The sequence below is a fragment of the Budorcas taxicolor genome, chromosome 5 (genome assembly GCF_023091745.1).
Source record: "Budorcas taxicolor isolate Tak-1 chromosome 5, Takin1.1, whole genome shotgun sequence".
In the NCBI taxonomy this organism is placed as follows: Eukaryota; Metazoa; Chordata; class Mammalia; order Artiodactyla; family Bovidae; genus Budorcas; species Budorcas taxicolor.
The window spans coordinates 84,122,589-84,149,897 of record NC_068914.1 but is presented as its reverse complement, the minus strand read 5'-3'; the positions used below and the strand labels follow the sequence as shown (position 1 = coordinate 84,149,897).

General features: G+C 35.9%; 1 protein-coding gene across 1 annotated transcript in view; it reads left to right on the top strand.

Moving 5' to 3' along the window:
- Positions 1-27,309, top strand: part of PDZRN4 (PDZ domain containing ring finger 4) — a 417,074-nt gene that overhangs the window by 179,938 nt on the left and 209,827 nt on the right. The window lies entirely within an intron of this gene.

Here is a 27,309-nt window from a genome sequence, read left to right as displayed (position 1 = left end):
TTTTTGAGCCAGATTCTTATGCTTGTTCAACTATTATGTGAATAACACAATGATTCTTCTAACAATGCTTCTTCTTTCTGCTTTAACTAGTTAGTTTTGTGATGCCTAAGATTATTACAAGTGGAAGAGTTTAGGGTAAAATTATGAGAGCTTTTAATGTCAGCCTAACAAATTTAAGCATTATAGGAAATTACCAGTGTTAAATGGTTTTGAGCAGTAGGATGGCGTTACCTACTAAGTGATGCTTTATGAAGATTAATGTCAGTGTTGTGTAGGTTGAGTAATTTGAGATAGAGACACTATAGCTGGAAATGTAATATAGGAGATGTGGATCATATTAACAAGGGATCTAGTTTTCAGGGGAAGAAGTTAAACAGGTTGAATTTAAGTAATTTCACCAGTGAATGTATAATCACATAATAATATTATGGGATTCATCATAGATCAGAAAAGTGAGTCCAAACTTTAATAATAATAATGTGTGTTGGTGTTCTAAGCAAAGTGATTATTGCTCTGATAAAGAATTATAGAGCATTGGGCCTCTGTGTATAAACTACATAAACTACTCTGACAGGCCTGAGAGCTAACACATGGATCACACACAGGGGCAGTGGTTCAATCTGACAGTGGTTCTCTCTTTTCAGTTTTGCCTCACTTGCAATATGTATTTGAATTGGGGCAGGAGACATGTGCGCATCAAGAAAGATCCAAAAATGATTAAATAAGCCCCTTCTCCTGCAGTCTCCTCCTCCACTACAACTGCATATACCTAGGAGTCTTCTTTTGTAGAAAGTTAAAAAAAAAAAAAAAGAACAGAAACAAATACTGGCTACCCTTATGTTATGGGCTGATAGAAAATGAACTCATAAAAATAGAACAAGAAGAATTATCCAGGAAGCATCAGGATTGCCAGAACTCTTGGCAGCTGAATTCTACCTCCCTATTTTAATATCTAGAAACCTGCTCAGAAAGTGAGGCAGGATTGTATAAAAAGTATAAAATATCAGGCTTAAAGTGATTCCTTTATTTTGCACCTAAAATCCCGGAGATAGTAGAGGACAGAGGAGCCTGGCATGCTGTAGTCAATGGGGTCCACAGAGCTGGACACGACTTAGTGACTGAACAACAAAGCAACAAAAATCCTCACACTGCTTAATAGAACTTTAACTCCCTTCAGTTAGGATATTCAAGGATGATATTGCACATAAAGGACACTCTTCTGTAGCACTCTGGTTAAACAAAAAATTTCAAAAACAGCTTTCTGGATCTTCCAGAATAAAGGGCAAGTGATAGCATTAAAAGGCTTCAAGTTGTATTCCCCTATTTATTACTGTAATGTAGTGAATTGAAAACTAGATAAATTCCATGTCGTTGATGGAAAACAGAGTTGTGGGGCAAAGCAGCATAGCATTTAGTCAAGAGTCTTGTTTTGCCACCAGTTGTTTGCTTTGAAGATTTTCTTGCCTTTTCTCCACCTCGGTTTTCTTCTCTCATAAGGGACAAGATCACTGAGGGCCTTTGTGGAAAAGATTGAGAAATTGAAGGAAAAGGAAATTGGCTATGAGAGGGAATGAACAGATGATGCTGCAGGATGAAATTGCAGCCTTCAGAGCAGAAGTTGAGAACAGTTGCTACTTTGTTTAAAGGTCATTGCTCACATTTCAATAGGACTGGGTGGTGATGTCACATTTTGAACCTGTTGTCTTTGTCTAGGGTGGGCCCTACCCTTTTCTACCAGTTATCTGTTTACCTTTTAACATAATTAGGCAGACCAGATTGGTATTTAGTCTTGTTCTGACAACAGCAAATTAGGCTTAACTCTTTAATTACAATGAGAAGGAAATCACCTTTCTGATATCCTTCAATTAGCTCAAGCAGCTGTTAAGTTATAATTAAAATTTCACATGGATCATTTGAGTTCTTGGAATGTTTCCATTTAATAACAAAACATTTGCATATATGCATTCAGTTTTCAACAACCTTTTCAAATCTGTCAATGGTAAACCAAGAACACTGATACAGTGTTAAACAAAATCTTTGTCATCTTGTAAGCAGACAGCTGGGTCCTACAAAATGAAAAATGGAAATAGAAGAAGGTGATCAAAAAATATCAGTTCCTCCCAGTTTTCTGGAGCTTGTTCATGGAATTAAATTTTTGTTTAATTTATAGTTCTCCAAGAGGGGAGAAAAACACTAACCAGGAGTGAGTGGTTATTTGGTGTTTAACAAATGGATGCCTGCATTATATGTATCCCATTATTCAGTGCAACAGTCATCCACCATGTCTTTACAACTGGATTCTTGTCTCCATGGACTTTAAAAATATAAATGTGGGGGGAAAATTACATGTAAAAACTCAAATATTTCTTTTCTTTTATTTCTATTTTATCCTGAGAATTGAGTTCACTAAAATAATTACTCTCTTTGAGTTGCTCTGGCCAATATCTCTGATATGGCTATGGATTTAAGTATTAATATGTATATAAAAACAAGGTGAAAGAATAAACATGTTAAACATGCTTAGAATTAATATTTTGTATTTTGAAACACTAAATGTTGATTAAATTAAACAGAATCCAACTGAAGCATCACATGAATATTTTTAAAATTATGTGTAAAAACTTGAGTATGGAAACGGAATGGCAGAAAACTGATTACAAGAGGACATAAATCTTTTCTCTGTTTCTTAAGATATAATTTGTATTTTCTATTCTTTAACATTAGCGCTAAGAATTGATTTTCTAAACATCTGTTGGCTAATAACAGTGTTGGGTGGTTAAGCTTTTAGTATCTATATCCAAGTCCCAAAAACTATTTTTAACAAGCCAGGATTCTATTCATGCTTACTCATTGATAGTCTGTATCGACAAGTCGAATTCTATATTGGCTGAGAACCTAATGATGTCTTCCAAACCCTCAATCTGTAATGTATACTATTGAATTTAAGCCACCAAGATAATTGTGTCCCTGGGAATTAAAGAATGCACGTAAAGAAAGAAAAGAGATGAAAGAGCAATGTCTACTATCACAATTGTACCAATGTGCACACTTTGGGGGCTACCAGCTGTTATCTGCACATTTTCCATCTGCCTTTACTAATTTTATTATGACCTTTTAGAACTGACTTCATCTGGTAGAGAGTTGGCTCTGACACATTCATTTAGTCAATTTTATCTTTGAACAACTAAAGAGAAGAATGAGTAGCAAGTAGGAGTCTATGCAGGAAAATGTTCCAAACTAATATCTCATTATTCTTCTGTTAGGAAATAATGTTGTTGAATGATTTTAAGATTCAGCTCAAATACTTACAATTACTAACTGGCAAATCCACAGGTTACCTTAGGGAATTGGTGTTAGAGATAAACTCTCAAGCAGTTCAGGATTCTTTGGAAAATGTTTGTTTAAAGAGTTTACGTTTTATGCAGATGAAAATCAGAATCCTAGAAGGTAATTCCCTTTATTCTGACTTCAAATCTAGAAAGATTTACATTAACTTTTTTTTTATTGCCTTTTCCCTCATACACACACACACACACACACACACACACACTCAATATCTTATTAATAACAAGGTATTTAGAACTCTTACTGTGTGCTCTGGTTCACTTACTGTGAACAAACCATTTTATTTATCCCAACAGCCCAACAAGCTAGCTTATATTATTGTACATATCATCCATAAGAGAAAACTGAACCCATAAAAGGTTGAATCTATGAGTTTAAATCTGCATGAGTCTTAAATCTAAAGCCCATTCTTTGTTCTCTTTCCAAGATGGAGTTATATTCATTAATCGTTAATTTGGCTAGTTAGCTGTACTTGATCTCTAACTTTTATGGAATCTAGGAATACAAAGGTGAGTGAAATAGACAAGAATCTCAAGGTCTGAAAGTATATGAAATGTGTTCTCCTTAAATTGATCATACTGCCAAAGGGCAGTTTCTGCACATTCATAGGCTTTAGTCCTCAGCACATGGTATTTAGTGATGCTGCAGAGGCCTCCAACAATGCTGGGAATCTTCTGAATTCTGTAAGACAGTATCTAGAATCCAGTCTGGTGGCTGTGTTAGCCTTAGCTGATTGTTTAGGTGTTAGAGAAGACTCAAGAGTCCCTTGGACTGCAAGGAGATCCAACCAGTCCATCCTAAAGGAAATCAGTCCTGGGTATTCATTGGAAGGACTGATGTTGAAGCTGAAACTCCAATATTTTGGCCACCTGATGCGAAGAGCTGACTCATTTGAAAAGACCCAGATGTTGGGAAAGAGTGAAGGCAGGAGAAGGGGACGACAGAGGATGAGAGGGTTAGATGGCATCACTGACTCAGTGGACATGAGTTTGGGTAAACTCTGGGAGTTGGTGATGGACAGGGAAGCCTGGCATGCTGAGGTTCATGGGGTCACAAAGAGTCAGACACGACTGAGCAACTGAACTGAACTGAACAGCCGTACAACCATAGAATGCTGCAGGACCCAGCCATTAAACATGGGGTCAGTTTCTGAGTTGCTCTTGGAATTTGCCTCAGTTTTCTGACAATCTGCATTCCACTGACCCACCCTCTAAGGGGAGAATACCCTCTCTAGTTCCTCCTTAGTTACAGGCTACATGAAAGCCAAAAGAAAGTTTTTGATGTCTTTGTTCCTACCAAGATAAAAGATACTACCCTTACCCTGACTCATGCCTGGGGACAATCAGGAGGAAGGGAAGATGTTAAACACTAGGGATCTAAGTCTGAAAAAGTTTTATTCTGAGCAATGTGAATTTACAGATTTGTAATAATGCCTTAGAAGAGCTTGTTCCATTAGTAGGATTTGATGTTGAAAATGTGAAGAGTGCAGAGTATAGCAAAACAGGAACAAAGCAAAGCCTCTGAATTGTAGCCATTTGCACATCATTTATATACTAGCTATTTGTTTATCAGCAGCTACTTCCATCTAGTTATATACGCTAAATAGAAGAATTATATACAGAATTGCTGGAACTCATACACAGTTGCTCACCATAGGAAGAGAGTCTTCTGATTAAACACTATTTTCCAGGGTGTGATCAGTACTTTCCCTAATTATTCTTCTTATTGAACACCATCATTATTATTACTCTATCTTTTATTTAGGTTTTACAATGTGCCAGGGATTATCCCAGGCAGTCCCCATACATTCCATCCTCATACACACTCAATCTTCTCCATTGTGCAGATGAGAAAACTAAAGCTGGGAGAGGGTGACCGACTTGCTCAGTGGCCCCGCTCCCCACAGTGTATGGCAGAGACTGGCAGAATTCCGGTCTGATGATATCAGGTGCTTTTTACCTTGAACTAATGTTCCTCACAGAAAGGCTGTTCTGCCCTGGCTGCTGTAGGTCACCCACATGTGGAACCTGCATGTTCTTATTTATGGACTCTGTAAAGTTTTTCTTTGTTAAGTTTTATTTCTGTTACCTGTTTCTTATGTTTTTCGTTGACTCTAAAGCACAGATCCATAGATTAGCATATTTTGTGTAGATATTTTTATCTTCTAGTTTTATGATAATTTAAGGATTGTGAGCACATGTCAAAGTGAGGTTATAATTTTTTCTTTTACAAATAGTCACTAGAGATTTTTTTCTTCTGGGTTTCATTACTTAAGTATTTCTCAAATAACTATGGCTTTAATTATTGAATTTAATAATGGAGGCTCTGTGATTGATTTTTCTAAAAAAGTTTAGAGAATTGAACTAAATGATGGTCACAGTGATATTACCTAAGACCTCTCTGTCCCTCTCTAATCATTATTTATATTTTATTGGTAACTAGGTGACTTAGCAAGTCTGTTGATATCTCTGAGCCTTACATTTCTTATATAGAATAATGTTTCTCATACTTTATTCAAAGGCATTTTCAAACACAAAGTCTCTAGTATTCTTTTAAGCCTTTGAAGGGAGGACCTGGTTAATTGTTTTATGGTGGAGAAGACTTTGGAAATGAAATTGGAAGACTAGAAATCTATTAAATATATATTTTAGGTTAGAAGTGGCACACTTCCATATTAAAATTAATACATTTATATAAAAATAAATACCCACCCATTCCTAATATTAATAACCTTTTAGTTCTCTCTTCAAAAAGGCAATCAGTTATAGGCAACTCTCACTTGCAGTTAATAAACCAAAACTCTATCAGGCTAGAACCTATTGCAACTTAAGACCAGCAGTTAAAATACAATAGATAAGTAGATTGCTTTGTGTGACAGGTTTCTCCAAGACGTTTAGTGTGACAGTTAAAAAATAATAATAATTTCTAAGAAGCAGCAGTGGATTTTGCTAAAGGGATAGTTGATAAAGGTTTCCATGAAGAATAATCAACACATGCCTGCATACTGGTACTTTCTAGGTCAGCTGCCTTTTGGTATTCATTGTAAGCATCATTCAATATGACAATTTATTGTATTTGGTTATTACTTAATATGATATATGTCTTTTTTCTACTGAACTCAACGGACATAAAAATTATGTCTTATGCTTCTTCACATTCCCCTATAATACATTGCATAGAGTTAAACATATCATAACATTATAATAAATATTTACAGGATTGGATAAATTTATATTAGAAATGTTATTGATGTATTTTGCTTAAAGCAAGAAATGTCTCTAAATAATAGTTATTCTAATGTTGCTATATATTCCATATTCCAGTTGCTAAATCATACATTGAAAATACTTTTTAGACAATGTTTAGATACAGGCCTCCATTTTTCTTGGTGCCTTAGATATCATGTGAGGAACCTTATAGTGGAAACTTATTATGCAGAAATCGAGCCCTAGTATCTGAGATGCAATTCCAGCATACTGGGAGTAAGTCAGAGGCATCTTTACTTTTAAAAACACAATAAGTGATACTAAGGTACAGCCAAATTGAAAAAATCTGAAAACTAGTGTAGGGTGACCACAAAGAATTCTATAGAAACTGTCCTAAGACATCACATAGTTATTTGGTTAAAAAAAATTAATGAATAATTGACTTACTTTTATATATTTTTATTTTTTTAGTAAATTTATTTATTTTAATTGGAGGTTAATTACTTTACAATATTGTATTGGTTTTGCCATACATCAACATGTATCCGCCACTACTTTTTATGTATTTTTAGTAAACTGAATAGAGTAAAAGCATAGTTGTCACATTAGTAGACTGCTTGAAATAGGCTTGACTAAAAATTACCTTTGTGCATATTCTAGACCATCAAAGATAGGGAGAGTGTACAAACATCAACATCTGAAATGTTTCATGTCCATTGATGATTATCTCCCCTGTGTTATAAAAGGTTTTCTACTTTACTTCAGGGTCAGAAAAGCAAAGCAACAAAATAGAAAACCTGTGGATTGTTTCAAATAATTATTTATTTATGTACATAAGTATGTATATAACGTATATCTACACATATGTAGATATACATACACGTGCATATATTTCTACGTTAAGGACTTTTAAGAATCTCGTACAGGTTTTTCTTTGACTCTAAAGTATATTTTGGCTGAGTCCCTTTGTTGTCCACCTGAAATTATCACAACACTACTAATCAGCTACACTCTAATATAAAATAAAAAATAATAATAAAGTATAAGGTATTTTGTCTGATGTGGATTCTTTTCTCTTTCAGTTGCATGAAAAATTTGCAGGCTAGTTTACAGATTTACATACTATTGTATGGTTTGTTAATTTTGTCTTTTAAGAATCCAAGAAGGAAGAAAGTACATAACAAAATTGTATAAATAATGAACAAATCATATAAGTCACTTTCAGTAACCTCATTCTGAAATTTAGATGTTATTCCATTTAATTTTAATAGAAAGTCATTGGACATGCTAATAAAATATATTGGCAAGGTTCCTTTCTAATATAATAGAACAAAACAGTAAAATTTCTGCACAAACTTCACTTTTCATTTTTACTCAAAACATGCAGAAAAGGCAACTTGTCTGTGAATTGGTATTGAGCTTGCTTGTTATGAGTTATGGATGTTTTAGCAATAAAATTTGGCTTTCTGGAACAAATGGGTGTTCAAACCTGATTTTATTAGTGTAGTTGAACATTGTGGAACTAAAACAGGGAAATTTCTGCATATTGCTACAATTTGAGGCCATATGGATCATAAACTTTTCTATTTATATTTAACTGATGGATATAAATGGCATTATCTCATCAGGAAAAGAAGGGAGGCAAGGAATACACAACTTTAGTTTAGAAACTGTACATCTTGTTACTGAATGTCAGATAAAGGTGAAGCTTTTAAATAGGAGGCCCCTTGATTTAGTACCTTTAATGTGCAGAGGAAGGGATGAGCAGGGAGCATCATTAGCGTGACAGGGTGAGGGGGGCAACACGTATCTTCTGCTGCTCTGGGAAAGAGGATGGATCTGGTACAGCTCTGATGTCAGAACCTCCATCACCTTTCTCACAGATGATGTAGATTTTAATTGTACTCCAGGCTGACTCGCATCGCACCAGCTCCTACGTGACATTGAGATAGATGAAGCCATTTGTTGGCATTATCAGAGCCAGCTGTGTGCTTGGCTGCAGCTACAGTAGGCATTTTATCTCATGCATAATCCTCTCATTGAGAGGGGATCACAAGCATCTGAACCATATGGCAAATAATTTTATTATGATAAAAAAAGGACTCTTGAAGCTAGTTAAACAGAAGAGTCCTTGAAATTCAATCAGAAGAAGTTTTATTTTCATGTCACACCATCATCCTAAATGAATTGTTAGTACTGCTATAATAAATAGAACCAAGACTCTCTGCCATGCCTGCAAAGTGAGAATGAACTTAGAATTACTTCACCTGCAAGTTTTTAGTCTTCTCAACTTTGAAGAATTTATTTGTATTTAGAGGAGAGAGTTTGGATTTCTAAGACTGAAGGCAGCTTCTGATTTAAAATAATTATGATGATAATACCTCTTCAAACATGAGAACCTCAAATCAAATGAGACAAACTTGAGTTTATACCCTTCATGAATTTATATCCTCAAACTTGAGTTTATATCCTAACAGCTATATAACATAAAGGCTAATTGTTTTTTCTTCAGGCAAGTAAAATTTTAAAAGAAAGAAAGAAAATCTGTTATTTCACAGATCACCTAATAATCCTGTAAGTTTAGCATACATCTTCAAAGGAAAGAAGCAAACTTGTCTTTTCCACATGGTGTGATTTCCTGCACATTGTCAAGGAAATGCATGGGTCTCCATAGCAAAGGCATGTAATCCGCTGCCCTTCTGTCCAAGCAAGTGATGGGAAGCAGCTGTTATAGGACAAGCCAGTTCTGCTTAAGGGGAATTGTGTGAGGCTGTGGCAAGCAGCTTAGTTGTTCCATCGGACTAGAATTGCTTCCAGCTATAATATTCCTACATTAATTGTGACTTTTATTAATCACAAAGGGTGTTTCAAAACTCTAGTTCAAATGTTACAAGGCCATAAAACAGCAACTTGCCTAGTCTTACCTTGTATATGGTGTGTGTGTTTTGTTCTTTTATTATGATTTTTCTTTCCAGAGGAAAGTGTGTAAGATTTGGGCCTCAGGGCACCAGTTAGTGATGTAAAGGCATTATCAGCAACTTCCACATCACAGTTTGAGAATACAAAGTATCACAAGCTCCAGATGGCAACAACTGCCTTATCTGGAGACCAGCTTTTTATTTGGTATTTTATTCACAAATAATAAAGCTAATAATTGGACTTGGAGAGGAATAGAGCCACCTAATTTACAGGAACCTTAATTTTCTACTACTGAATGCCTGAAGTAGCTTTTTATTCTTATCACCCCCTCATGAGTAAATCAGAGTACCTGGCTGAACTCTTCAAATGATTTAAAATGTGTATTTTTCTTTTCATTGTTTAAGAGCATGTTTGAAAAAAAAATATGGTTATATTGTGAATTATGACAGTGATTCCTTAAAATGAGAAAAAACAAAAGCAGCAACATGTGATCCTGATTGTAAAGCCGGGATGTATTTGTTTGGGAAGCTTCCCTAAGTCCTTATTCCCAACTAAGGGGTGTGTACCAAGCCGGCAGAAGAGCAAGACTTAGCTTCTAGTGACTGCCAGAGGCAGGTATTCCACACCAAGAAATGGGCAAGAGGTACATCCCATTCTTCCAACTTCTTCATCAAACTTGGCAATTTAACAAAAAGAAAAAGAGGGAAAAAGAAAAAAAAAAATGATTACATTGGGCCCTTAATCTACTTGCTTATTATTAAAGTAGACATTGTATAATCTCAATCTTGCACAGTTTAAGGTCTCCCCAGTCCCTGTCATGGTACAAGGACGATAAGGGAGATTTGGTTGCGCTAGGGCAAAGAAAAGACATTCGGGGCCTTATGGTTTCACCTACGTGTGAACTTTGTTACTTTGGAACATCCAATATATTATCTGGCTAAATGAAATGTCTGATTTTATATGGGGAAATCCTGGTTATTTTTAAATGTTTTGTTTCTTTCCTCTCAGAAACAATTTACACAGTGTTGAAAGATCATTATCTGCTATATGCTTTGCAAAAGTTTTTGCTAAGTGTGTAGTATTTCATGCTACTCACTTCACAGGGATTTCGCTAGCAATGAAGGTTGTAGATAAATAATGGATGAAGAGGGGTGACAGGGGCTGAGCACTGGGGACTTGACAGATTATCCTGTGATGTATTACAATTAGATATGCATCAGTGTCACTTCATTTATTCAACTAGGAAGAGTGCATAACTCTTTGAAGGTAGATTTATGAAGAGCTTTAGTCATGTCTTTTCAAAATTTAGAATTGACTTTTGAGCATCTCTAACAGCTTTCTAAATCACCTACCCTTTATTTTTTTAAGTTGGGATTTTAAAAAATCTTTACGAACTAGTTTAAATTTTTGATTGTATATTTTATTTGCACTCAAGGCAGTTGCTGTTGACATATCATGTTGTCACCAGCTGGTCAACAGACCGAATGGGCCTTTGGAAAGAGAGAGCATGCGATTGTTGTGCAGGAATTATAGGTGCTAAATCGATGGCAAATAGTAGACATGGTAATAAAGAGCAGTTTTTTCCATTAGGAAGATTATACACATGCTTTCCAAGTAGGCATTGGCTTTTTCTTTTTGCAAACGAGATGCCAGTGGGGAGAAAAAATATAAATCCTGGCTGTTAAGAAGCACTTTTAAATGGTACCCTTTATACAAATGAAGTTTTCCTAGCCCCCTAGGGTGAATTACATAAATTAGCAATGACACAAATGCCTAGGCCCTAAAATTGTGAGGGCAGTTGAAACCAATCAGAATTTTAAATGTATTACATTTTGTTTCTTTTTCACATATTTTTTGTTTGAAAAAGATCTGTGGCAGATGATTCTATTCTCTTAGAACTCAGTGATACAAGAAATAACAAAAGATATTGGGATTAGCTAAGAGAAAAATTGCTATCTTTAACTGTGAGTGAGGCCCATACTGATTTATTTTTATAGACCCTAAGTTTCTAGCAAACTATTTTTCTAGTTTCTCCTAAATCATGTTAAATCAGGTCACTGAGAACTTAAGTATGTAATAAACACACATTATTTCTGCTACTGTAGTGTATTTCTTAATAGCATTTAAATAGGTGTTTTTAAAATAATGTATGATTGCAAAAACTCCCAACCTCTTTGGCCAGAGTGAACCTCATTTTTGAGAAATTTAATTCTGAGATTCATAACTTGATGAAGCCTTCTTGAATAACTTCTCATTAAAAAATAAATTATGTTGATTCCCCCTGAATGTTCATTTTTTGGCAAAGGAAAGTGTATTGTGTAATGCACAGTAACTGGTTACAAAACAGAAGGAACCCAGAATTATCAAAATTTCCCCTTCCCCCTTTTAGCCCAAATCAGTCTTTCCAGGGGTCTGAATAAACAAACATGCTTGTCACTGTAGGACAACTTTTACATTCTTCAGATAAGGGCAGCTCAGTTTGTGGTCAAATTATACTAGTAGCAAAACTGATCAGAGCAAACAAGGTTTCTGAGGATTCACTCACTCTTGTAAAAGCTGATTATAATTGATGAACGACCAGCTTGCTAGACCCTGACAGGCTGGTTGCCTGGCCTTTGCTCTCTGCCAGTTCAAGCCTTACAAGTGTGAAATAGCCAATTACTGGAATACCTATTGAAAGTAATAGGCCAATGAGCAAATTGCTACTGTGGGACACTGCGGCAGTGTAGATGGAAGGAGGCCAAGATAAAGTTCTGCTCTGAGCAGCTGCTCCCAACACAGATTGCTGATACTATTGGATGACCAAGAGATGAGAGCAAGGTATTTTCCCATTCAAACCGCAAGTGTCCTGCCTTGTATTGACTTAAAGTTTATGATGCATGATACCATCTTGTTTCCCAGGTCCTAATTTGCTGAAATAAATCCTCCTTTTAAAAGGTAGTTAAATAGGTAATAAGGATAGTCACGGCCATAGATTTTGTGCAAAAGCATTAAATACAATTTTTGCAGGGAATGAAAAGTCATATAGTGTGCAGAGTGTTAATACTTGCCAGCCATTTGCTATTGACAGAACAATTTATCTTGATAAAGGACAGTGAAAAATTCCAATCTATTCACTGACATCACATTATCAGCAGTAATATATGACTGCATCTAAATATAAGGTTGAGATCTGATACAGCTGAAAAGTTCCTGGTAATTTTCCTGTAAATATATTGTGTACTGGACAATGAACAAATGACACATTTACCATGTAATTGGATAACCTATTTTTATGGGAAATTTTAAGTTTTGCTGTGTTTAATGGAATATACGATAATGTTTCCTTTTGAAGGTAACCTGTTTTCTTAGTAAGATTTTAGCAATGAGTATTACTGAGTTTGATAGAGAAGAAAGGATAGACAAAGAAAAGTTAATTTTAAACATCTGCACAAGACAATAAGCTCTTTCAGTTTTTATTTCCATAAGAAAATTACCTTAATATTTACTATAATTTTATATTGTTATTATTATTATATATAGTATTTATACTATATATAGTGATATTAGGAAATTATAAATTGTTTTGAATTAAATATTTCTTTTCAAATTGCCCTAGCACAAGTCTGAAAGATTTGAAGTGTGTCTGAGTGGGTCAGAATGCAGTCAGATCAAGGTGGGGTGACACGGAGCATGAACGGTGCTGGGAAAGGTGATTTAGACCTACGTTTGAGCTCCATTTCTCCCTAGGTTAGAGGGCATACAAGTTCAGCTCAGCAAGATTACAGGAGGCCGAAGGGTACATACACCAAATCACCTCTATGTTCCTATGTACAACTTTGCCCTTACATGTGAGTCTCAAATAAGGAAGACTCAAGGCCATTGTTGCTTAAGATCCAAATCTTGAATTTATTGGTAAAAAAAAAAAGTTTATTTTTTACCAAGCCTCTGTAAACTTCCATAGTGTCTTATCAGTGCCTTTTCTGCTTTCAATTTGTCTTTCATGAATATTTTCACAAAAGAGATGAGAATTTGCTGTTATTGGGAAATGACAGCAAACAATATCTTGGGAGGATGTAGTTGGTGTGAATACGTGTGTTCCATTTCATTATCTCTATTGAAAAAGCCAAAGAGTTTACTGTTTTTAATGTATGTCTTGCTTGTTTTCAAGAATATTTGAGGAACCTTCAAACTAAATTAAATCACAATATAAAATCTCTTATTTAGTTATTGAAAGCAAATAAAAACAAGAAAAAATTTCCAGAGCACGTCCGTGATATGGAAGGAATGATTGATATCAGGCCATTGAGAGAGAAGCTCTTACCATAATTGGCACTGAGTTTGACAATCTGGTTTTGTGCTTGCTATGACAGTACAAGAAAGGTGTTCACAGTATAGTGTAGGAAAAAAGTAGTGTCCTGTTTTTCCCATACTCTAATATAATATTCTAATATTCACAGTAAACACTTAATTTACATCCTGATCTAATAAATAGGAGTCTCACAGTTTCTCTCTTTCTCTCTCCTGTTGAAGAAAAATAAAAACCCAATCCTACTTTTAAAATGAGGGTTGAAGGAATGAAGAGATATAAAGAGTCCATCCATCCTCACCATTGACTGCTTTTACTTCTGTCTGCCACAAGGTGTCGCTGTTGAAAACAGGACCTGCACAGTCTGCAGTTTTGATGTCTGCCTGTCCACAGCTGTGATACGTTCTTATTGGTTCACATTCCTGTGTACCAATTCCTGTGTATTTTTTTCCTAGAAAAAATAGCTCCAGTCCATCCAGCACTTTTCACTCGAGTTTCCCCTTCTAATTCAACCATTTTCCCTCAAGCACACCATCAGTGCCCAGAGGCAGATAAGAAAGAGCTTCAGACTCATGCTACACAAGACTGCTAGAATATCATACCTTGCTCATTGCATTTCTCAAGGGCAAGTATTTAGTGAGGGAGCCTGGTGGGCTGCCGTCTATGGTGTCACACAGAGTCGGACACGACTGAAGTGACTTAGCAGCAGCAGAAGAAGAGCCTGGTGGACTACAGTCCATAGGGTTGAAAAGAGTTGGACGTGACTGAGTGAGCACAGGGAGTTATTGCTCTCTATCTCACACACACACGCAACACACACACTTAGAACAGAGGCAGTGTGCTAAGTCGCTTCACTCGTGTCCGACTCTTTGAGACTCTGTGGACTGTAGCCCGCCAGGCTCCTCTATCCATGGGATTCTCCAGGCAAGAAGGGTGATTTTGCCATTTTCTTCAGGGGATTTTCCTGACTCGGGGATGCAACCGACCTCTCTTGTGTCTCCTGCATTGGCAGGCGGGTTCTTTACCACTGGCGCCGCCTACCGGGTGTTGTAATTATTATTCAAAGAAAATGCATAACCACCTTGAAGTTGAGCACAGGGCCCAGTCCAGACTTCTCTCTTTCCTTACCTGTAAGTTTTCCTTAGAGACCTTTGGCATCTTTATTTTCTGCAGATTTCAGTTGCATTATCTCAATCTATTCAAAAAATGTTAATATTAATCTTTAAAAAAGAAGGTGAGATCTTTACCTGTTCCATCCAGGTGCTTCTGTAATCTCTCATTTTCCCTCCTGTGACTGGCAATACAGGTGAGGGTAAGAGGCTCCTCTTGTCCAGAATGTAAAGCCCCCATTTTCCTGAGTATTTTCTGGGACATAGAAATCAGCTGGTGTATATTTGTATAACTGAGAGAGATTACTCCAGATCCAATTTACAGAACCAATCTCTCAGGTAACTTTCTTTTTTGACTTTGAAGAAAGCCAGCTAACCATTTTTGAGTATCAATGTCTCTTGCTAAAAAGTATTACTCATATTGTATTCACTTTCTATTAGGAGAAAATTTTCTGCAAAGATAATTATTTTCTCTTAATTAGACAATTATTAATGTGTCATATGAAAAGGGTAATCTAGTGTCTTCCTTCATTGTGGCCTATGATATGAACTTTATAGGGAAGGGAAAATAATGTTTCTAGATACTATAAACAGAGCTTCATTTTATCTTCACAACCCTCAAGGAAAGTAGAATTATCTTGGTATTTCAGGTTAGGAATCCATGTTCAAAGAGTTTATGTTAAATACTCAGAAATCACATGAGTAAATTAGCATGTACCTATAGAAACCAGAATTCAAACACAAGTCACTGTATAATTTTCATGAATTCATCTTATGTACAATGAATTTGCTGAAATCTTTTAATAATCTGTGAATTTATAAGCTCTTTTGGACTTTTTATTCATACAATTATTATAGTGCCTGCACATAATGAGGTTTTGTTTCTCTCTTTCCAGTTCTTTTACCTCATGTAGTTTTTTTTCTTTTTCACTGTACTGGCTAAGTCTTCTACAGCAGTCTTAAATACATTACAATTACAAAAAGTAATGACAAACATCCCTCTCTTATTCTTGATTTTAAAGAAAAAGCTTTGTTTTCAATAGTGATTCTAAGATGTGCTATATATTTTCACAGCTGAGGAACTCATATTTTTTCCTTTATCAAAAGATTTTCAAAGTAAATAAATGTCGACTTTATAAAATTTAAAGAATTTTGTTATCCATTGAAATTAGCATGTGGTTTCACAATATTAACTAACTAATAGAGGATATTCTGTTAAAAGATCATTCTAATGTTAAATCAGTTTTGCATTCCAAGGGTAAATATTGCTTGTTCATAATGTACAACTTTTTATGCATGTCCACACTTGTTTTTAAAATCAGGTTGTACTGGACTATTTATCCATTTTTTGTACTAGTATGTTAGAGATGAAGAAAACAATCATTAATTAAAACTGAGGCTGGTGATTTTTGAGGGGGTTTTTCTTCCCTACTGATTTGATTTTTTCATTATTTTAGTCATAGTCAAATTTCTATTTGCTGCTAAGCTAATCTAAGGGACTTATATTTTCCTTTTTTTCAAGAAAATGTCCACTATTTACAGTGTCTATACTGAACTGGTATTTCTAAAGTAGCTACTATATTAACTACATATAGAAACGTCCTCATCTTCCTTTCTACCATTCTACATATATTTTTTTCTTTTTTACTAGTCCAATACTGTCAACAGTTTGTCTTCTTTGGTAGTCTCTCTATATTATTTTTATTGAATACTGGTGATCTTTTTTTGTTTTCTATTTCAGTAATTTCTACTCTTTATTTTTTCCCTAATTATACTTTTTGAGGTTTAGTGTTGTCTTTAATTCATAAATTAAATACTACACATATTAATTTTCACTTCTTTTTTTCCTGATTTCCATATATGCCTTTTAGACTATATATTTTCTTTTTTTTACTACATTATCTGCATACCACATCTTAATATACAGAATCATCACTGTTATGACAAGCAAATATCTATAATTTTTGTGGACTTCCCTGGTGGCTCAGCTGGTAAAGAATCTGCCTGCAATGAGGGCGACCTGGTTCAATCCCTGGGTTGGGAAGAAAATTGTTTCTTCATCATGAATTTTTTAAAGGTATGTTTTTAAGTCTCATATTTATGAAATGTGCCCTCATCTATTCAAATTTGTTGCATTTTTGTCAAAAAAAACATGGTTTGTGCTCTGTTCATTATTCTATATTTATTGATATTCCCTTAATTATCCAATATTTGTGATTTTTTGGCAAGTTTTAAAATAACATTTCTATAATTTGGTGGTACAAGTTTATTTCTTTTTTCCCTCTCACTCATGTACATGGGAGCATAAATATATGCATGTGAATATAATATATATGTATATATTATATACATATGTATATGTATATGTGTATATTGTATATTATATATTAATATAATATTGATATATTAATATTAATATATATGTATATATGTATATTATATATACATATAATTTCATACATATGCACATACATACTTACACAGCACTAATATACACACACATATGGTAGATCTGGAGAAGAAAGTGGCAACCCACTCCAGTCTTCTTGCCTGGGAAATCCCATGGACAGAGAAGCCTGGCAGGCTACAGTCCATGGGGTCACAAAGAGTCAGACACAACTGAACAGCTGAGCACTTGTATTGCTGATCCTGTTCACACGCTCCACAGTGCTTGCTGAACCAGGATGGGTAAAGTGCGAGCTAAAAGGCTGGAAGGAGACTCGAGCAGCAGTAGGAACTGTGGACACGTTTTCTCTCCAGGCTGGCATGGCAGCCATAACACGGCCTCATTCCTGACTGACACAGCAGCTGTAGCAGCAGCCATAATATAACCTCATATAATACAACCATGATGTCGCTTCAGTGTAGCCCCAATGCAGCAGCAGCCAGAGCTTTCGTGGTGAAGCTCTTCCAGGCTTACGGCACAAAGAAGCCTGTGACCAAGTGAGTACTTCACGGTACACATGTGATAAAAGTGTTTAGCATTTAGCAGTGCTAAAATAATCTTAGCTGTTACATAATTATTTACGAAATGTGGGGCGAGAGAGCCTGAATACACCTTTTTGGCTAATTTGCTCTTTCCCCACAGCACACATGGTAGATCAAGGTTGTTAATTGTATAAATCTACTTTACATTTGCCACACTGCCTTTTTGTGTTTTCAGTTTCTTAGATTGCTCTGGTAAAATTTAGCATGATTGTGCATGTGTGCATTCTTCCTTGCAGTGCCCTTAGATGCAGTTATTACACATGTGATCAGTATGGTCACCTTTTACTCTTACACTGTTCATTTCATTTATACATCAAATAGCTCTTTTTTGTTTATCTTTTACTTTAAAGTCTATTTTGTTGGCAATCAATATTGTTATATCAGTTACCTTTCAGTTTTTATTTTACACATATCTCTTTATTTCCTTTTCTATCACACTTCTTATGTAATTGAGTCTTTAAGTGTATATCTTTTAAGCAGTGTATAGCTGGACTCTTATTTATTTCAATCTAATTTCAGAATCCTTTATCTTTACTTTTTTAAAAAACAATTTTAAAATAAACCAGATGTCCAAACAATTCTCCATGCTTTACATGTACTCACTCACTGAATATAGCTATCTCTCTTTCACAAATGATGCAATTTAAGACCCAGAGAAGTTAAGCAACCTGATCATGATCACACAGCTACTTAGTGGGAGATCCTCCCTAGTCCGTACTCTAATCTACTCTGCATTGAACTACAAAATGGCAGAAGCAAATGGGCAACTGAAGTAATGAATTGCAAATTTAAGAAAAAGTAGCTCACTGAGTTTTGCTGAAACAGAAGTTTCTTTCATTCATTTGTCAGCTAGTTACTAAAGGCCAGCATATATTCCCACCAAAACCCTGAGTCTTCTTGGGCACCTACCTTATAAGTTAGGCTTAGCTCTTATACAGAAAATAGTGAGACTCTAGATTACTTGGTAACTTCATATAGAGAGTATCAGGGTCTCTTTATTTTACAAAGATGTACTTTTTCTTTTGTACTATTTGGCAGATTTTTTGAAGACTGGGCCAAAAGATGGGAAAATTTAGGTACACATATACTGTGTGTGTGGTTTTTTTTTTTTTAAATAAAACAATGTTTTCTACTGATTCAATGGACATGAACTTGGGTAAACTTCAGGAAATGCTGAAGGACAGGGAGGCCTGGAGTGCTATGGTCCATGGGGTCACAAAGCGTCGGAAACAACTTGGTGACTGAACAACAGCAACAACAAATGTTCTCTACAATTGGCTTTTTAATTCATATCTTCATTTATAGCTTTATGTCATAAGAGCATGTTAAGAAAAGGCTAACACTAAAGAATACTAAAAGTACACAATTCCTTTGCTAACAAATGCATTTGTGCTGATATTGAATGAAATTCATCTTGTTTTATCAGTTGTCATTCTGTAAACAACAGAAAAAGATTTGTAACCTTTTCTTCACATCACTCCTCATTGGGGTTCCCCTCAGAAAGATAATAAAAGAGCACAATATATTCACTTAAGTGCAACCTAAGCAAATTCCTTTTTAATGCTGTGATATTGCAACTCATTGAGTCTAATGCATCAGCCTCCAGTTTCACTCCTCAGGCACCTGATTATGCCTTCCAGCCCTCAGATGTGCAAGGGCAACCAAACAGAACCTTCTGTGCCCTTCTGCTCTTTAGAGCACCAAATGAGGACTTTTGGCACCTAGCTGGGAAATCTGGAACACAATGTTTATTTAGCTTTTGCCATGTGGATACTCCAGAAATTTTCTTCCCTTCTGCCAAGGAAATGACTCCAGCAAAGCTGTTCTGTGGAAGCACTATGGGGTAAAAAGGCAGGAAAATGGGATCTGAAAAGCAATGTGATAAGCTGAGCATTTTAAACTAGCTAGCTGATAGAAATAAACACTTTATATGTTATGATTAAAGCACCAACTGAAATATTTATGACTGTTCAGAATGCATACACAAGCACCAAGTCACACTGAGTTTTCGTGATTAGCAAAGATATATATTTAAGAAAACACTGGAGCCCAAAAGGATCTAGGAGAATTCCTTCTCTTTCAAGATCAGCTCAAATAATCCCTCTCTGTAAAATTTCTCTCTTCACATGGATTAACCATTCTTTTATCAGTATTTGCTGTTACTTTTTACATGTTTATAATATTTATTATATTGTAATAGGTAAATATATCCTCATAGATTTTCATTTTTGTTTAGAACATATTGGGATACTTTGAGCTGATTAATACTAGCTCAGCTTTAAAAAAAAAAAAACTGATATATACACCAAGGTATAACTTTATTTTCTGAAGAGTATTGAAGATGGATGGAAAAACATTTTCATGAAATAAAGTACTCAATTTCTGGTTATCAAGTACTTCCTGGGAGGGTTCCTTAATAAACAGTGTTTCAAGCTGATGGAAGAATCAGAATTTTAAGTTATTAATATCAGTTTCATGTTGAGAACTGTATTAAGGAATATTTTTTCCAAGCTGTGGAAAGACACCATAAGCATTTCCTGTGCCACTCACACCTGAATAAACAATTATATTAACCCAGAAGTAACATGCTCCTGACAGTGTTTTTATCCCTTCAACGAGACTAGATTTAACATTACTAAAAGCTTTCTTTTGGAGACTTCTTATTTTTAGACTCAATGTAGGTGAAATTAATACTGTCTTCAGAAAGAATTTAATACTACTGGATAATTTTTAGTTGTTAAAGTTATCTTTTCTAATGTGTAAAATTGGTCTTGGAGGGGGCCCTTCTGTCCTGTGCTCTTGGAGTAGACTACTTCTAAAGACAGTTCATCCTATGAGTAACTACTGTTTACTATAACTGTTGTCTCTTATTTCTTGGTTTGGGGGAGGCCTTCTCCATAGCATCTAAAATATTTTACAATAAAGGTAAAGAGAACAGGGACTGCTAAGTTGTCAAATATGAATTAGAATCATATATCAAAATCAATTTAATACTAGAAGTAATAGCAATACTCAACTCCAAAAGTTTCAAGAAGACTAAAGTTGACGTGATGTATCTAAGCACCTAAAATCCTGCCTGGGGGGCTGTTCTCATCATGCAACATATACCTGATTGCTTTAGACATCATTATTCATCTTACATCGATTCATTCAGTGGTGCCTGTTTGATGCCAGACTAGAATATAAAGCATCTTACAGCATTTAAAAGATAACAAGCACATTTTAGCACGGGGAGACAGACCATGAACAAAATAATCTTCTATAGTAGAAAATAAGAAATGTGATGACAAAAGTCAAAACAAAGAGGATAGGAAGCTTGGAGAGGGATTGTATATTTAAAAGAGAGGTCAATTAAATAAGAAGGCAACATTTGAGCCAGCAATGAAGGCAGCAAGTGGCCCACCCATGCATATGTCTGGGGGAAGGATATTCCATGCAGAGGGAACTATTAGTGCAAAGCAAACTGGGCATAGACTTGACATATTTGAAGAATAATGGTCTAGAGCATACTGAACAGGGGAAATACATTGAAAAGGAAGTCAGAGAAGATACTGAAAGACAGGGAAACCTGGCATGGTGTAATCTATGGGGTTGCAAAGAGTCGGACACAGCTTAGAGATTGAACAACAACAGAGAAGTCACAGGGACCAAACGGTGACGGGCAGGCCATTGTCAAGGGATGGAAACGATCGGAGATTTGGGGCAGTCCTGCTGTGTATCTACTTTAGCTTTTACCACTCTGATTGCTCTTTTGAGAATGGAATCCAGGAAAAGGTGGAAGCAGGAGAACATTTAGGAAACTGTTGCAAGGATTTAGATGAGAACTTAACCAAGTACCAATGATGGAGGTGGTGAGAAGTAAAGATGCTGGGTTTATTTATGAAACAGAGCAAATGGAATTTCAGACAGATTGAATGTTATTATGAGAGAGAGGAAAAAGTCAAGGTATCTACAAAGTTTTTGACCTGAGCAGATGAACAGGTGGAGCTTTCATTTAAATGGCAAGAACAGTTTTGTATATTATTTCTTCTCCATGTACTAATCGTACTTTTCTCTCTGTATGGTCATCTGTGTGGACTGATTTGGTATAGCTTGTCAGTGACACTGATTAAACTTGTCATAAAGTTGGTTAAGATGGCTGAGATAATTGAACATTCATAGCCATAGACAGTTATGGTTGGATTGTTAAATATCTCTGGAGATATTTAAAATTATATGAAAAATAGAGGAAAAATAAGTGTTTGTTTGTACTAAGAATTTTCACCACTTTTAAAATTATGAAGTCTAAAATGCAGTATACTTGAAGGATCTATGATTTGATATAAATAATAATATAAATGAGATAATTAAAACACTCCTAAGTGAAGCATCATCTAATTACAAACTGAATCTAAATGAATTTTTAAAAGACTGAAGATACATCTTGTTTTATTAAAGAAATCTTTTAAAGACTTTCTCTGGGATTTTAAATGTAACAAAATGAAGTCCTAATTTGGAGAAAAAGATATATAAACAAATACAACCTCTGTGATAATCTAGAATTGTTAAATGAAAGAGAACTTAGAAAATATTTAGTGTCATCTCTTAAGTTTTCCATCTGAGATACTAAGAGTCAAGGTAAGTTGGCCAAACGCCATGGCTAGTTAATGGTTAAGGGAGATTTAAACCCACATCTACTGTTCCTGGCCCAGCAGTCTACTCCACCTTGTTTATGTTTTTTAATTTTAATCAGCTTTTCTTAATTTGTAGGAAATTTAGAGATTATTAAGTATAATCCCTATCAATCTCTCCATTTTATTTTGGAAATAAATAATTCAAAGTTATTTGAATGCCAAATGAGATACTTTATTTCTGTTATGTCACATGGGCCAAGTTTCCATACACTATTCCATACATATGGACTATGACCTGAAAATTATTGACCCAGATCCTCCTTTGCCATTGCTTTCTGTGCTGACCACACAGAAGTCAGACAGAAACTGACATCCCCCTGAAAGTGGGATCAGACATTTCTATTTCGGGGTTCTTCTGGGTTTTGTTACTTTCTGCAAAACACTGTGTGTGATCATGATATTTGGTATTACACTAGAGGACAAATGGCATCCGGTCCCAACACTTCGTTGGAAATAAATGGGGAAACGGTGTCAGACTTTATTTTTGGGGGCTCCAAAATCACTGCAGATGGTGACTGCAGCCATGAAATTAAAAGACGCTTACTCCTTGGAAGGAAATGACCAACATAGATAGCATATTCAAAAGCAGAGACATTACTTTGCTGACTAAGGTCCGTCTAGTCAAGGCTATGGTTTTTCCTGTGGTCATGTATGGATGTGAGAGTTGGACTGTAAAGAAGGCTGAGCGCTGAAGAATTGATGCTTTTGAACTGTGGTGTTGGAGAAGACTCTTGAGAGTCCCTTGGACTGCAGGGATATCCAACCAGTCCATTCTGAAGGAGATCAGCCCTGGGATTTCTTTGGAAGGAATGATGCTGAAGCTGAAACTCCAATACTTTGGCCACCTCATGTGAAGAGTTGACTCATTGGAAAAGACTGTGATGCTGGGAGGGATTGTGGGCAGGAGGAGAAGGGGACGACAGAGGATGAGATGGCTGGATGGCATCACCGACTCGATGGACATGAGTTTGGGTGAACTCCAGAAGTTGGTGATGGACGGGGAGGCCTGGTGTGCTGCAATTCATGGGGTCGCAAAGAGTCGGACACGACTGAGCGACCAAACTGAACTGAACTGAAAGGACAAATAATCCAGTCTCATGCACTGTGAGATTTCAGTAGTACTCTATGTTTGATAATGTTGTAAATGACAGATTACTACTCTTCAAATAAGATAAATGAATGGCTATAAGCCAGTGATTTAACACTTCATATGTTAGAAGAAAGAATGGTACGTCTGGATGGCTGAGATTAAAGCCCTTTTTATAGTTCAGGACAGTAACATTGTTAATGTTAATTTATAGTGGACAAACTGTGGATTTTTACACTGATAATCTGGCCACTTATTAGACTTTCAGGGCAGGGATAATTAGTATTGCTGTTCAGAAGAGCCGCTGTATTATTATTCATAATCTCATGAGTATAAAAAGTAACTTTTTACATTAAAATTAAAATTAATTTTTGCTTCATTGCATGCAGACTGGGGTACTTGCATTGATGCTTTTGCTACACTAGTTCATTTTCCAAATTATTTGAGCTGCTTGTTTGTCGTGGTGTTGTTTTGTTCCCCACTCCCAAACAACCCTTGTGACCCTTTAAGTGGAAAGAAGTAGCCAAAAGATATTTTCTCGAATAATTGTACCTATACTCTCTAAGAAAAATACATATTTTTGCCAGGTGAAGTAAAAGTGAAAGCGTTAGTTGCTAAGCCATATCGGACTCTTTGTGACCCCCACAGGCTATAACCGACCAGGCACCTCCATCCATGGGATTTCCCAGAAGAATACTGGAGTTGGTTGCCATTCTCTTCTCCAGGGGATCTTCCCAGCTCAGGGATTGAACCCGGGTCTCCTGTACTGTAGGCAGATTCTTTACCACCTGAGCTCCCGGGACGTAGTCTGAGGATTGTGAAGAATTTTTGAGACAAAAAAGGGAAAACTTTTTTCATATTTCCAAAGTGATGATTCAAGGAGCTCAGACCACATGCATCCTTCTACTTGGGCTGAGGAACAAACTTCAAATTCTACACTGTAGTAGCTAAAATTATGGTCGTTTCCCACTATCAGCCCATAACTGGATATACAGTTTCAAACATCTTAGGACTACTGTAATTTTCATCCCTTCAAAAAGCCCAAAGACTTAGTTTCTTATTAAAATTCTGTACTTATATACTTCATATTTCTTATGATTTCCCCTATAATGTCACCCTCACTCTTGATAGAAACTTATTTGGATAATGTCTGGAAGCAAAGCAATGCCTCCCCTCCTCAAAAATGGTTAGGGATGGAGGCACTCTTTCAATACCTGACAGGTGTAAATTTTTTAATGTATGAGCAGTAATATGAAAATACAAATCACCACCGAGAGCCAGCCTAAAGCAGACTGAAAATCTGTCATAAGCAATTTTCAAAAAGCATGAGTTATTTGATTCCCTTCCAGGGGGAACAACTCCACAGGCATAAATTTGTGAATGGTACTTGACAATCTTAACAAGTCCTTCTGTTTCCCAACTTACTGTACGGCCAGTGTGTTGCTCACCTGTATTCTGAGGCCGAGGGAGAACTGACATGGTAACTAAGAAGAGCTTGAGCCACGTTATGTACTTGAGGCACACATCAAGATTAAATAACCTCACAGTCTGCGGCATTTTGAAGCAATTTATTTGACTGCACATTATTTGTGGACCCTCTTGATAGCATCAACACATTGGGTGTCATAATATTGGGGGAAAGGTAGAGTCTGGGAAATAGACCCCTTCCCCTATCACTAGTTTATAAGCTCTAACATTATAAGATTTTTCCTTTTTTCTTTTCAGCCCTTGGTTCACTGAAAAATCTTTACTAACCGAATAGCCTTCTCCCTGGTGTGAAAAGTCTGACTTTAGCAAAGGAGTGCATGATGGGCCAGTCATTTCTAATTGAATAAGTGTCAAGGTCAAAAACCAACAAGTGATGAAGATGAGGAAGCCCTGGAGTGATGTTTGTTTCAAATCACATTATATATTTTCTAGTAGCACAGGGCTTTAGAGAGAATATGTAAAATGAAAAAAGCAGGAAAATTATAGTTTAGCTGTATGTTATTGATCCACTAACATAGAGAAAGCTATATTTTGTAATTCTTGTTAAAATTAGGTCATACAAATGTACTAATATCAGAATTCCAGAGAATTTAACACTTGAGAATGAATTAAATCATGAATGTCTCCTGAAGGATTTGCTTTGATTAAAGAGTAAAATAAAATATTTGGTTCCATAATTCAGGAGCCTCCAGTGGCTTCTGCTGACACTCCTCTAGGACAGTGGTTTTCAAACTATTTTGATCATGACCCAAAGAAGTAAGAGACTCAGTATACAAAGATACATCATATATCCACAACTTAAATATTATTCAAACGAGACCTACTCCTATTTTCTGTAATGCTTTTTAATTCTTTATTCTATTCTATTTCAATATTTTATTGGAAAGACTGATAATATGGCACTAACTAGAGGGAACAGCTTTCCAGTGGTTCACAAAAAGCTATTTGAAATACATTGTACCGAAAGCCTCCTTATTCCCAAACTATTCTGTGTGTTTCTCTCATTGGATATAGGCTCACGCCATTATTCCTTCCAGAATATTCTCCCTTTGTGTAAATCCTTATCATCCTAGAAATCATCAAGAAAGGGATCTATCACATGGTCAGAAAATCCAGGAACACTGGAACCTTATCCTTTACCAGCCATTTCTTTCAGTAAAGTTCCTAATGGAGCTACAGGAATTGCAAAGAAAATTTTATTATTAGCTGTGGCTTTAATACCAATCCACATGATAAGATAGCCCAGATTGTGTAGAAGAATCCCTTTAAGTTTAGAGTTAGCATGTAAACAAAGTCAAGGCAATGCACTTTGTCACTGAATTCTAATAGCATATACTGTATGCATTCATTCAGAATTCATTTATTCATTCAGAAAGATGTATTGAGTGCCTGCAGTGCCCTAGGCATCATATATTTACTGTGATTATACTAGGATAGTGGTTTCACTACCTCAAGTAACTGGGGAATGAAATCACTAAATCCTTTCAGCTCTGCTTTTTGATCTCTTCACTGAGTGCTTATCCTAACTGATAGGATTTATCATATAGTAAGTGTGGCTTCCCAGGTGATTCAGTAGTAAAGAATCCACCTGATCATGTAGGAGACACAGGTTCTATTCCTAGGTTGGGTAGATCCCCTGGAGGAGGAAATGACAACCCACTCCAGTATTCTTGACTGGAGAATCCTGTGGACAGGGGAGCCTGGAGGGCTACAGTCCCTGGGGTTGCAAACAGTTGGACATGACTAAGCATGCATGCACCATATAGTAAGTAGAATTTTCCCCTCTTTTTAAAATCATGCTAGATGCTTGTAGTTGTATACAGAACTTAGCATAAGTAATGGTTGCTCCTGTGCTCAGTCATGTCTGAATCTCTGCAGCCCCATGGACAGTAGCCAGTCAAGCTCCTCTGTCCTTGGAATTTTCCAGGCAATAATACTGGGGCAGGTTGCCATTTCCTACTCCAGGGGATCTTCCCAATCCAAGGATAGAACCCAAATCTCCTGCATTTCCTGTACTGGCAGGCAGACTCTTTACCCCTGTGCCACCTGGGAAGCCCAAGTAATGGTTATGTAACAGTTATTTACTTTTGAACACTATAATTGGTCTGAGTTTAATAACTGTTTGTTAGATAAGTGCATGAACATATTAGATTTATTTAAATGGCATACTTCACTGTCATGGCTATTTTTAGCTACTATGTAAGCC